Here is a 13072-nt window from a genome sequence, read left to right as displayed (position 1 = left end):
AGAGATTAGTAATGGCATATTTGGGCAAATCAGACAGCATGAAATAAATGATCAGTAAAATGGAAGGTATAAAAGAGAAAATCTCAAAACAGATGTACAGAGACAAAAATTACAAAATGAAAAACTGAGGAGAGTTACAGTGATATGTAAGATAATATCAATTAGTCTAACACATATGTAATTGGAGTTTTAGTGGGAAAGAAGAAAAGGGAGGTACTGAAAAAATATATTTTAAGAAACAGTGACCAAAATTTTACAAAGTTGATGAAAAATTTTAACATAAATAGTCAAGAATCCCTACAAATGTCCAGCTAAGCACATCACAACAAGAATATCACAATCAATACTAGAAATTTGTCTTAAAGGAAAAGTCTTACAGTAGACGTAGATGAAAGAAAGATTATAAATGGGGAACTATGGAAAAAATAACTGAAGATTCCTATTAGTGGACAAAAGAATAGAACTGCTGAAGTTCTAAGCGGAAACAATAAACTATTAATATAATTATTGATGTAGAAAAACATCCTTCAAAAATGAAGATGAAATAAATAAACTGGTGAGAAAAATTCATGGTTGGTAGACTTTTACTGCAAAAACAGAAAGTTAAAGGGAGTACCTAATACTGAAGGAAAAAACACCAGATATGAACTCAGTTGAATATAAAAAGAATAAATAGAACTGATAAGGGTAAATATGAAGAGACATTAAAATGGTCATTTTTCTAATTTTCAAATTTCTTTAAAATGTAATTAGAATATCATTTTCAGGAAAAATAACATAATGAGTTTGAGGTTTAATCTCCTTCTTGAAATAAACAAAAACAAACAAAAGGTACAAAATAAAAACTTCCACATATATCCAGGCAATGAAGAAAAACGATTCTTGTGAGAAAGAAAACAAAGACAGTGGGGCCTATGTTACCCTAACTTCCTGCCTAAAGATATATTTCCAGGCCATTGGTTAGGGAATAGAAGAAACACAGGCCAAATCCAGATATTTCTGTGTGCTTGAGAGAACAAATTAAAAGTCTGGATTTACCTTAAAGAACGAAGGACAACTGGAAAGGTGTGGGTAAATAAAAAACTTAATTTTTTCAAAATTTTTATTATAGTTGTATTATAAGGTTCTGTTAATTTCTGCTGCACAGCAAAGTGACCTAGTTATACAATATTTCTTCATCTTCTAAACAATAACTCAGTGTTTAAAGCAAAATAGTAATCATATATGGTGGTATTTAAACATATGCAGGAGTAAAAATAACAATGCTCAAATGCAGGAAATAGACTGTTTTAAGGTTCTTATACTATATGTTAATGTGGTATAATATAACTTAAAGGTAGATTATATTGAGTTTAAAATGTACATGATAAACTTATTACAATGAATAGATAAAATAGTTAAATAAAGGAAGTCAACTAAGGAATAAAAAACATACTCAATAATCAAAAGAAGATAGAAAAAGTGGGAAAAGAAAACAAAAAGATGGGACAAATGAAAAGTACCCACAAGAAGATGAGCTTAAATCTAACAATATCAATTATTATATTAAACACAAATTGCTTAAACACACTTATTAAAATTTAGAGATTATTGATGTTCCCATATGGCTCGGTGGTAAATCTGACTAGTATCCATGAGGATTCACGTTCGATCCCCAGTCTCGCTCAGTGGGTTAAGGATCCGGTGTTGCCATGAGCTTAGTGTAGGTCGCAGACATGGCTCGCATTTCACATTGCTGTGGCTGTGGTGTAGGCTGGCAGCTACAAGCTCTGATTCAACCCCTAGCCTGGGAAATTCCATATGCCGTGGGTGTGGCCCTAAAAAAGACAAAAAAAAAATGATATTATTAAATGGATAAAAAAGCATGAATTAAAGTTCTATAATATAACCAGTGGTAGATGTAGAAAAAAACAAACCCTTCTAACCTATCAGTGTACATACAAATTGCTGCAGCCAGTATGGAAAGCAGTATGGAGTTTCCTCAAAAAATTAAAAAAATATAGAGCTACCATATGATCCAGCAATCCCACTTCTGGGTACATACCCAAAGGAACTGAAATCAGGATCTTGAAGAGATATCTGCATCCCCGTGTTCACTGCAGCATTATTCACAATAGTCAAGGCATGGATCTAAATGCCTATCAGTGGATGAATGGAAGAAGAAACTGTGGTACAAGATACCACAGAATATTTTTCATCTTTAAAAAACAAGGGTATCCTACCATTTTCATCAACATGCATAAACCTGAAAGACATTACAATAAGTGCAATAAACCAGACACAGTAGGATATATATTATGTTATATCATTTATATGAAGAATCTAAAATAGTCAAAATCACAGAAAAATCTCGTGGAAGCAGAGAGTGAAATGGTGGTTTTGAGGTGCTGGAGGGAGGGGAAAACAGGGACATATTAGTGCAGTCAAAGTTTACAAAGCTTCAGTTATAAGATTAAAAAGTTCTGTACTTCTGATGTACATCATGGTGACTTTAGTTAATAATAGTGTATTTTATACCTGAAATATGTTTAGAGAGTAGATTTTATGTTGGTTTTTTTTTGGTTTGCTTTTTGCTTTTTTTTTTTTTAGGGCTGCACCTGTGGCATATGGAGGTTCCCAGGCTAGGGGTTGAATTGGAGCTGTAGCTGCTGGCCTGTGCCACAGCTACAGCGATGCAGGATCTGAGGAGTGTCTGTGACCTATACCACAGTTCACGGCAACCCACTGAGCAAGGCCAGGGATCGAACCTGTGTCCTCATGGATGCTAGTCAGATGTGTTAACTGCTGAGCCACAACTGGAACTCCTGTTGAGTGTTATCATAAAAGAATTACATGGAAAGAAACTTTTGGAGTTAATGGATATGCTTATGACATAGATTGTGGTGACAATTTCATGAATGTATAATTACTTTCAGTCATCAAGTTGTATAAATTAAATTTGTATAATTTTTGTATGTTAATCATACCTCAATAAAATATTTTTAAGATTAAAGCCCCACATCTAACAAAGTTTAAAGCATGTCAGAGTAAATCCGATTATGAAAATTTATTGTCTCAAAAGTAACATTTAGCCAATATTTTGAATGAAACACTAGATATAAAAAAGAAGTGTTTTATACAATAAGATGTTACAATGTAGTTTAATAAGTTGAAAAAAGAGAGCAATTAAAAGATGAGATAAAATAGTGGAAATAGGAAACTAAAAACAATCAATTGAGAGCAAAAAGAGTAGGAAAAGGAGTAAATATACAGATAAAATAATTAGAAAAAAATAGCAAGGTAGTAAATATAGAGCCTTTAAATAATTACATCATATGTCAATGGTCCAAGGACTCCGCTAAAAGATATTGCCAGAATGAATCATGAGCAAGAGCCAGCTTTTAGCTGTCTGCAAGGAATCCATTTTAAATATAGACACAGCCTGCTTAAAAGAAAAGGACAGAGAAAAGACACACAATGCAAACAGTAATTACAAGGGAACCAAAGAAATTATATCAATATCTGACTCTGAAGACTTCAGAATAAAGAATATTACCAGGAGTTCCCGTCGTGGCGCAGTGGTTAATGAATCCGACTAGGAACCATGAGGTTGTGGGTTCGGTCCCTGCCCTCGCTCAGTGGGTTAATGATCCGGCGTTGCCGTGAGCTGTGGTGTAGGTTGCAGATGCGGCTCGGATCCCGCGTTGCTGTGGCTCTGGTGTAGGCCAGTGGCTACAGCTCCGATTCAACCCCTAGCCTGGGAGCCTGCATATGCCGCGGGAGCGGCCCAAGAAATAGCAACAACAACAACAAAAAGACAAAAAGACAAAAAAAAAAAAAAAAAAAGAATATTACCAAAGATAAAAGAGGTGTGTCATGGTAATAATGAGGTTAATCCATCAAGAAGACATAATAATCCTCATCTCTTTGTACCTGTTTTTTTGAGCTTTAAAATACATGTCAAACATTTCTTCCTATCAAATTAGATTTCTCAACTGATTTGAAATGATATATATTCACAAATCCTGCACACAAGCATTTATAGAAACTTCACTATTACCAAAAAAAAAAAAAGGAAGCAACTAAAATGTTCCTCGATAGATAAAGGGAGGGACATATAACGGAATACTATACCATGATAAAAAGAATGAGCTATTACTCCATGCAAAAACCTAGATGAATCTTAAATGCATATTTCTAAATTAAAGAAATAGCTGAAAAGGCTACACACGGTACATGTACTGTACACAGTGAACATATGATGTTCTGGAAAAGGCAAATCTGTAGACCTAGAAAACACATTAGTGGTTGCTAAGGGTTAAGGAGGGGGAAGTATTCAACTACAAATGGAAGATTTTATGGTAATGAAACTCTATGATACTAGAGTCTGAAGTTTTGTGAGAATCCAGAGACTCAGACATGTTCAAATTCTTGATCTAAATAGTTTTAGAAAAACTTATCCTGAGAAAGCAGTTGGAAAAATTTTAAATTATTTATATATACATTAATTAAGTTTTGGCCTGTGACTATAGCATGTGGAAGTTCTTGAGCCAGGGATAGAACCTGTACCACAGCAATGACCCGAGCCACTGCAGTGACAGTGCTGGATCCTTACCATCTGTGCCACAAGGAAGTTCCTATATATATAATTTAAAATCACATTTGTCTTCAATTAGGAAAAAAAATACTTAAAATTTTCTACAAAGAAGAAATAATTATTAAATTTATAAATTTGAGGAGAGTGCAACTATTAAAAAGCAAACTTACAAGTTACATGTAACAACCAGGAGAAAGGCTCATGACTCATGTTTAGAGAATATAAGCATCAGAAAAACTACATAAACAGTGTCATCCCATCTATCACAATAAACTTTAGAATTAAACACAGGGATATTAGAGAAGTAGACATCACCCATTATATCAGTGACTTGAGCCTGGATATTTTCTAGGATGATAATGATGATATTAGCAGAGTTGGTATTTACCAGACAGGTAAATGTAGGGAAAATGTATTAATTTTGGTGATATTATATTTGTGGTACACTGGTGTTGTACAGTTTGGAACCTTAGAGATATACACTTAGGTACATTTTAGAAACTTGGAACACATAGGGCTCCTTCTTATAAAGATTTAAAGTTATTATGTATTAAATCATCCAGCAGAAGATCCTAGAGGGAAAATAAATCCCAAATGAGAAATTTTTGGAGATTACCTACATGAAAAGGGTAGTAGAAACAACAGACTTCAAGGGTACTGGGAAGTATTGGTCAAAGAAACATTTAGGAGTGCTCTAAATACATAAATCTGGGAAGAGATGAACAATCAGCTTAGCTCTAATCATAACTTCAAAATGTTCCAGCCTGTGGAAGAGACGTCATGGTAGAGTGGAAGAGCATTAGACAAGAGGTTGTAAGATGGAACTGGAAAGTGTCATCCAAGTCCAGCAACTAATTCTTCAAGAGTTCATTCGACTGATCTGATATATAAATTTACTGAATTAGTTGATTTCTAGTGTCCATAACAGTATCAGAATTCTATCCTATAATAAGAAACCTCTTTCTTTGTCATTTTACATTCTGCCCTTTCTCCTCAGGAGAGGAGAAAATCAGAGCTTCACTTAGTGGCATTTTTTTTTTTTTCCTAAAAATGTGAACAAAAAAGTTTAAATTTTTGCAAAATTACTTAGAGTCTCTAGAATCTATTCTGCAGGATGCAGTGTTTCTATTATAAAAGATCTCTCTCTTCTCTACCCCAGGATTCTTGCCTTTGAAACCATGCACGCGGCTCTTGTAGGGCTATTAAAATACCAAGATGTTGCACTGCTGTGTAGTATGTAGAGGCAAAAAATGGCTCCTCATCAATTCTTGACACCCAGGGGCCCTGTTCTAAAACTCAGCTGAAGAAGAAAGGACTAGCTAATAAACTTAAGTCACTGCTTTTGTTTCTATCATGTTACATTTTCCCCAACAGGACAAAGCATTTCCATTAGTCCTGCTGCTTTGTCCATTTGTGAATCCTCAAGATGATGCAGTATAATTCTTGTGAGCAAACAAACTCTCTCATGCAATTAGCCCTAATGAAGGGAATTTTTGCTGTCACAAGTCTTCTGTGTCTCTTAGACACTATGATCTAGTGACATCAAGTCACTAATTAGCTTCTAACAATTACAATGGCTTTTCATATATGTACGCGTTGAAGACAATGATACTTCAATGTATAAATGGTGAAGACTGAAGTCTGGAAAGACATGGGTTCATTACATTTGCTCCCATCCAATGGATCCTAAAGAATGCTATTTTTCCCGGTAGGTACAAATATTAGAAGACTAGGGACTGGAAGAGTGCTACTTTTCTCAGCTTTCTAATTCAGTCAGAGTAGAGAATACAGAGATACATTATTTCACCCTTTCAATATTTGAATATTCTATGTCCATTTTGTCTATTATTGTTGTCCAAATATCTAAATCTGAGAAGTAATTGATGGCCATAATATTTTTTGCTAAAACCAGGATGGATTCACTCTTTTGATTGAATATACTTCTATTATGATACATTTTTAATTATTTTATCATTGAATTAACTTGATTTTTTGAGATTATGTTTTCAAAAGATAGATAATTCTAGAATAGTAAAAATTAGGAGGGAGAGTTCTCTTTTTTGAAAAGATACACCTTGAAAAGTGTATAATTTGCTCAAAATTGTAAAGTTATTTAGTGAGAGGTCAAATAGGAACACATATTTGTTATAACCCAGGCTAATACTTCTCTTATAGTCTGTGATGTCTTTGGACATCATCCATTGATTTGGACTTCAGGCTGTTTTAAAGCTCATAATTTAGAATTGTTCTTGTTAATTCATGACAAGAAAATACTAATATAATTAACTTGTGAAAATATCTTGCTGAATATATATCCTACTTGTGAAAAACAAAAATACCTCATATATGATTACTAACTTTTAGAATCCTACTACTTAGTACGATAAATTTACCCAATGGTAAATTAAATGTTGCACAATTTTTTTGCCATGCCCATGGCATGTTGATGTTCCTAAGCCAGGGATTGAACATTCGCCACAGCAGTGACCTGAGCTGCTGCGGTGACAGCACCAGATTCTTAACCTGCTGTACCACAAAAGAACTTCTCAATATTGCACAAAATGTTTGATTCAGGTATTTATTTGTTGATCACATATTTGTGAGAAGCAGGGGAAAAAAACTGTCTACACTTTGAATCAAAGGAAAGTACGATTAAGGGAAGAAAATGCCTACATAGTCCCTAAACATGGTTTTGATAAAATGATGCAATATTATTGATACCTCGGTATCTTTACAGGCCCCAAATCATATAATCGCTATCACTGGTGATAGTTCCTAAAATATTTTTAGTAATTAAAAATACATATATAACGTTTTTATAGATTAAATTGAGATTAAGTTCTCTACGGGCTTCCCCTGTTTAAATCCCTAAATAATTTCATCCATTCTCTGGACCGCTCAGATGAGGTTAAGTTGAAAGACAGCATTTTCCTAGAATATATGGGTAAATATTCCATACTTACAGCTTCAGTGAAGCCTAGGAAATGATTACCTTCATGTTATCCTCAGTGATATTTAATTGATTTTAATTTCTAGAGGTCTTTAAAGTCATTCATAATCATCCAGTTTACTGCTATTGAAAACAGAAGCAAGACAGCTAGTTATGATAAATTTTTTTTTGCAAGACTGTGAGATAAGAGATTCTGTTTTAGCATTTCTTTTTTTTCTACTCCTTTGCCTCTTTTAGATTCCTGACTGCTTGGGCTCCCCCGGCTACTTAAGATCTGCATTGGGACAGAGCATCCAGCCCTATCTCACCTCTTTGAAGACAGTCCACCCTGGCACAGATACCCTGAATTTCTTTCTTTCTTATTTAAAAGGAAACTTCACAATTCATCTCTTCAGAGCCAGGTCTGTTTTCTTAGGAGATGTAGAAGTAACAACTAAATTTTTCCCAAGCATTAATGACTATAGATTATATCTCTACACTTTCCCTTTCATCTTAGGTAAGTGAAAGCATTTTGTCAGTATCCTTCTGTAGACAACACACAAGCATTTGTCTCCACAGAGACTGTTATATCTCTGAACTGGATTTAGAGGGAGAAGGTAAAGGCAGTGGAAATGCTGGGAAGCTTATGAAAGTTATGTCTTTGAACTGGAAGTGTTTGGTGATTTCTCTAAACTATACTCTTAATTCTCTCACTGCATCTACTGGTCATAATTTCTGAGATAGAAGTACTGGGGGAAGATTTATTGATAGAATTTCAAATAGGAGGGAACTGCGGGTCACCAAGTACAATCCTATATGCATGCATTAAATATTATAAGAAATGAAAAATTGATCTTTACATGAAAATATTTACTAATTAGAAACTCATTCTTGCATGAGTCAGATAACACTATCCTTGGCCAGTGAAATAATTGGGAAATAACTGCTTATTCTGATCTGAAACAATATGTTATTAAGCAAATTTAATTGACAATCATCACAATTAAAGCTGTCATCTACATGACTGTTTAAGAACTATTTTGAATATCTCTTTGAGAGTAATATCATCTTCAACATTTGATATTTGAGGATAATGAACCCTGAAAGGCTACCTATGAAGTGTCATACAACTGCCCGAGGGCAACTGTGATTTAACATAAATTTTTTATGATAATAAATTTTATGTTTTCACTACAATAAGTAGTTTTACCTGAGATAAAAAGACAGCACATTTAATCTAAAAAGAAATATGCTAGGGAATGAAGGGAAATGAGAATTAATCAACTTCTTTAAATGAACAAGGGATTATGAATATTAATAAATGATCTTTGGGGAGGCAAATTATAAACCTAAATGCTCTATCACCAGTTCATAGCACAGTGACCTGGGAAAAGCAGGCACTTACAAACTTTTAGAATAAATGAAATAAAAAAGAATGCACATATATTAGAAGTAAAGGATTTGTATTTAAAATAATTTAAGTTTCTGTTGCTCACCATGATGATGGTCTGTATTAAAAAACTCAGCTTCTTGATTGAATTGATTTGACCATGTTTTTCTCCCTGAAAGCAGTGTCCTTCTTTTTTTTTTCCCCCTGGGCACCACAGGGAGCAATGACAATGGAAGAATTAAAGTTTTCAGAACACTCATTGGGCAGATGATTCTTGTCTCACATAACACAGTTCATTCTAAAAATACCACAAAGTCTTCTCTGCTCACAAATGCCTCCTGCTGCCCCTTTCTGTTCTAGCACCAAAAGGTGTTCTTGGGAAACCTGTGCTTAAGGATTCCTGTGCTTAAAGCTTTGCTTTTTCTGATAGGGCACATATGAACCCCTACGAGCTGATTTTGTTAGATATTAATTCCTTCCCTGTAGTTAGGGATTCAATGAAGTATTTATATCAAGGGGTCTAAGAGTAAGGGTGTTTCTCAGGGAGGAAAGGCCAACATGGGCTCCCGGAGTTAACTTGCTAACCAGAGTTTCCTGAGAAATCATGAGAAGGGGAGAACAGTGCCAAAAAGAATGCAATGGTTCTCCAAATACAAATTCATCTTGGTGTATGATTTTACCTGCAGCCTACTCTGACTCCAAACTCCAATTGTTATGTCTTCTTAAAATCCTGGAGTCACTTTTTGATATAATATTTGATAATATGTGAATTAATTCTTTGGTAGCTTTTCTAGAGAATTGGAGATTTGAAATATAAGGGTGAGTCCCTGAAATTGGTTCATAGGGGTTAAAAGTATTCATCACACGCTCTGTTCTTTATTTGTGTAAACTTTCCAGTGAAACTCTAAGAGATGCTAAGCAATTTTAAGTTATTATCCAGGAAGATAATGAAAAAAAAAAATAGCGGATGAGTAGAGAGTCAGTAAAATAAAACACACTCTCTCCCAAGATCTGACTTATATGTGAGATTCTTCAAAAGAAGACCCTTCACTACCTTTCACTACACAAATTTTCTAGTTCTAGATAGCTTACAAAGTAAAAACAGCATAAAAGAGATAAAGTTCTGAGAAAACAGAATGTAAGATGACTGAATAGAAAAGACATTTTTCCTCTGGTACAAATTCCTTACTATGGATAACCTTGTGTAATGTAACTATACTTTTTAAAGTCCCTCAAATCAAATAAAATATCAATCATAATTCAATAATATGTTCACATTACTAACACCAATGGCTGAGTTTAAAGAGGCTTCATATCTTCAGGAATACCTGAAATGAACTCATGCACTAGATTCCTTTGCATAATGGAACTCCATGAAGAGCTGAATCATAGCTCTAGGAAGACTTCCAACTTTCGACCTTTAAGTTTGGCTATGGTTTTGTATTTTAGCTGATGTAATTTGTAACTCAATAGAGAAAGAATAAGGTCTATTTACTCAAGCAATGATGTCTCCTATGGGCTCTCTCACATAACATAATGCTATCTCTTTCTTCCCTGTTTTAACTCTTATAAATATATGACATACACACGAAAGTGCACAGAGCAGAAATACACACATAGATATTTTCACAAACTGAACACACCTAGGTAACTATCAACCACATCAAAACACAGAACATTAACAGTGCTTTAGAAGCCCCTTCCTGTCCCTATTTCCCTTCAAGGATAACCACTGCTGGAGGTTTTTCAACCCTATAAAACAGTTTCACATATATTTAAACAGGTTTGTACAGTATATACCACTTTGTGTATAATTATTTTGGTCAGCGTTAAATTTGTGAAATCATCTTCCTTTGTTTTAGCAGTTCAAAAAGAATGTATACCATTTATTGATTTAAATTTTGGCTCTGTAAATTCTTAGACTGGATTTCTACAGTGTCAAAGAAAAAAATTCAGATATTCAATTTCATTTTTAAAATTCATGACAATTCTTGAATTCATGTAATTGGATATGCCAGTTGGTTGACTATCTCCTTGACAATTCTCTCCTTTATCCTTCTTCAATAGCATCGCCATGCTGTCTATATGATTTGTGATGGTGTATGAAAACTTAGACACAAATGTAAATAGATATTAGAATCCTTAGGATATGAAGTAGAATTAGGAAATCAAACTCATACTCAGTTCATTGATATCTGTTTCTCTCCTACGTAGGTAACTGAAGAGAAGTTCCTTTCAAAGTCAGTGAATGAGACAAATCATTCTCGGGTGACAGAATTTGTGCTGCTGGGACTCTCTGGCTCCCAGGAGCTCCAACCTTTCTTGCTTTTCATATTTTCACTACTCTACCTGGCCATTCTGCTGGGCAACTTTCTCATCATCCTCACTGTGACCTCAGATTCCCGCCTTCACACTCCCATGTACTTTCTGCTTGCAAACCTCTCTTTTATAGACATATGTGTTGCCTCCTTTGCTACCCCCAAAATGATTGCAGACTTCCTGGTTGAGCAAAAAACTATTTCTTTTGAGGCCTGCTTGGCCCAGATATTCTTTGTTCACCTTTTCACTGGCAGTGAAATGGTGATCCTTGTATCCATGGCCTATGACCGTTATGTTGCTATATGCAAACCTCTCCACTATATGACAATCATGAGCCGCTGTGTGTGTGTTACTCTTGTACTCATCTCCTGGTGTGTGGGCTTCATCCATACTACCAGCCAGCTGGCATTTACTGTGAATTTGCCTTTCTGTGGTCCTGATCAAGTGGACAGTTTTTTCTGTGACCTCCCTCTAGTGACCAAGCTGGCCTGCACAGACACTTACGTTATCAGCCTACTAATAGTTGCAGACAGTGGCTTTCTTTCTTTGAGTTCCTTCCTCCTGTTGGTTGTCTCCTACACTGTGATACTCATCACAGTTAGGAACCGCTCCTCTGCTAGCATGGCGAAGGCCCGCTCCACACTGACTGCTCATATCACCGTGGTCACACTCTTCTTTGGCCCATGCATCTTCATCTATGTGTGGCCCTTCAGTGGTTATTCAGTTGACAAAGTCCTTGCTGTGTTCTACACCATCTTTACTCCCATTTTAAACCTGTTATCTACACTCTAAGGAACAAAGAAATGAAGGCAGCTATGGCAAAACTGAAGAGTCGGTATCTGAAGTCTGGCCAGGTTTCTGCAGCTTTAAGAAATATCCTTTTCCTAGAAATGAAGTAAATTTATAGGACTGTTACCACTATAGTTTTATTTCTAGATATTTACAAATGAAGTCTGTGATGTTAAAGCAAATAATTTTGACCAGTGAGAGGGATTAGCTTGAATTGAAGAATAACAATGACAAAAAGGAATGAATTTTACTGATTTTCATATTTTTCCCTCCAATGGGTGCTTTTCTTTCTTTTTTATTTCCTATTTTGTAGTCAAAACTTTTAAAGATTCAGGCTTCACAAACACTGAGAAAGAAGCTTACAAGTGGTAATTAAATTGTACTCCTCCCCTCTCAAAACAGTATTGCTCAGATGCCAGTTTTGGAGTAATAATAGGTATGTATATATCTCTAAGTCATAGAAATAATATATCTATTTACATACCTAATGTATGATATACCTAGGTAAGAATGTATTTCTCACCATACTATGTAACTGACAGCACATAAGGAGCTATTCTATGATTGTTATTAATTTACTTTTTTTAATTTTTTGTCTTTTGTCATTTTAGGGCCACATCCACGGCATATGGAGGTTCCCAGGCTAGGGGTCTAATTGCAGCTGTGCCTGCCAACCTATGCAAGAGCCACAGCAATGCCAGATCTGAGACAGATCTGTGACCTACACCACAGCTCACTGTGACACCAGCTCCTTAACCCACTGAGCAAGGCCAGGGATCGAACCCACAACCTCATGGCTCCTAGTCAGATTCGTTTCCGCTGTGCCTTGACAGGAACTCCTGATTGTTGTTAATTTATGAGATATAAAATGGCATTGTTATCCAGAAGAAGGTATTTATAGTCAATACTTTCACAAATCTTTATTCAAGGTGGCTGCTTAATATACGTTATTTATGGAAAACAACTCATGGAATAAATTTATTCATCAGTATAATCTGTACTTGGTTATGTTAATTTCCATTTAATATTGTTGAAATAATCTGGGGAATTTCAGGGGTGTATTACAATA

At 35.0% G+C, this 13072-nt stretch overlaps 1 long non-coding RNA gene and 1 pseudogene across 1 annotated transcript in view; one reads left to right on the top strand and one right to left on the bottom strand.

Moving 5' to 3' along the window:
* The window catches only part of LOC146401740 (uncharacterized), a 269339-nt gene that overhangs the window by 135815 nt on the left and 120452 nt on the right, over positions 1-13072 (bottom strand). The gene's annotated exons all lie outside the window — the stretch shown is intronic.
* Positions 4939-12113, top strand: LOC110258611 (olfactory receptor 4K15-like; annotated as a pseudogene).

Source organism: Sus scrofa, chromosome 7, assembly GCF_054392235.1.
Source record: "Sus scrofa isolate SSC_HxYL_T2T_F1_AM1 chromosome 7, Sscrofa_HxYL_maternal_Yorkshire_Landrace_v2.0, whole genome shotgun sequence".
Lineage (NCBI taxonomy): Eukaryota > Metazoa > Chordata > Mammalia > Artiodactyla > Suidae > Sus > Sus scrofa.
The sequence above is the reverse complement of the archived record's forward strand: the minus strand, read 5'-3'. Positions and strand labels throughout refer to the sequence as shown.